The sequence below is a fragment of the Sinocyclocheilus anshuiensis genome, unplaced genomic scaffold, assembly GCF_001515605.1.
Source record: "Sinocyclocheilus anshuiensis isolate Anshui unplaced genomic scaffold, SAMN03320099.WGS_v1.1 scaffold206, whole genome shotgun sequence".
Lineage (NCBI taxonomy): Eukaryota > Metazoa > Chordata > Actinopteri > Cypriniformes > Cyprinidae > Sinocyclocheilus > Sinocyclocheilus anshuiensis.
Window position 1 is genome coordinate 1,383,197 of NW_015542358.1, and position 826 is coordinate 1,384,022.

The window sequence follows — 826 nt, forward strand, 5'->3', positions numbered from 1 at the left end:
TTGTCATGAACGCGCGTCCACAAGTGACGCAGTAGAGATGAAAATGTGGAATAAAGTCGTTATTTTTGTTTTCTGAACTTTTTTTTTTTTGATCCACTGATGTCACACAGACTACTTTGTCGATCATCTTGGTACTTTTCTGGACCTTGTACATGGTAGTTACCTTGCTGTCTATGGGAGGGTCAGAGAGCCTTCATATTTCATCAAAAATATCTTAAAGGGGTTCTATTATGCTCGTTTACAAAGTCTTGATTTTGTTTTGGGGGTGTACTAGAACATGCTCTCATGCTTGGTGGTTCGAAAAACGCATTATTTTTTTCATAATTTACATTATTACAATACCTTTCTCCCCATCCTGGCACAAACGGCTCGATTAGTTCCGGCTTTGATGAAGGTCCGCCTTCCGAAAAACAAAATACGTTGTGATTGGTTAGCTGTCCCAGTGCGTTGTGATTGGCGAACAGCTTAGACGGTGTTTCAGTACTGCCACGCCCCTTACTCAGTCTTTCAACAAAAACTTTTGGCGAATCTGGCACTACTCACTCGTGTTGTGGGTTATAATGCTCAGGAACAGAGTTAAAAAATAAATTGCAACCACTGTTTCCTGACATCATCCGCTTTCGGAAGCCCAAACAAAGACGTTTGGGCACGGAGGTGAAAAAAACAGTGTTTCAGGCGGTCGCTCACCGGACGAGAAGCGCAGCATCGCGTCGCGTCGCGCCACGTCTTTAAAATTCAAATATTTTATTTTCTATGAGTGTAGGCACACCGGCGGCGCCATTCGGCGTCTGTCCGCGGCGCCCAGCTACGTCGTGTTGTACTTGTA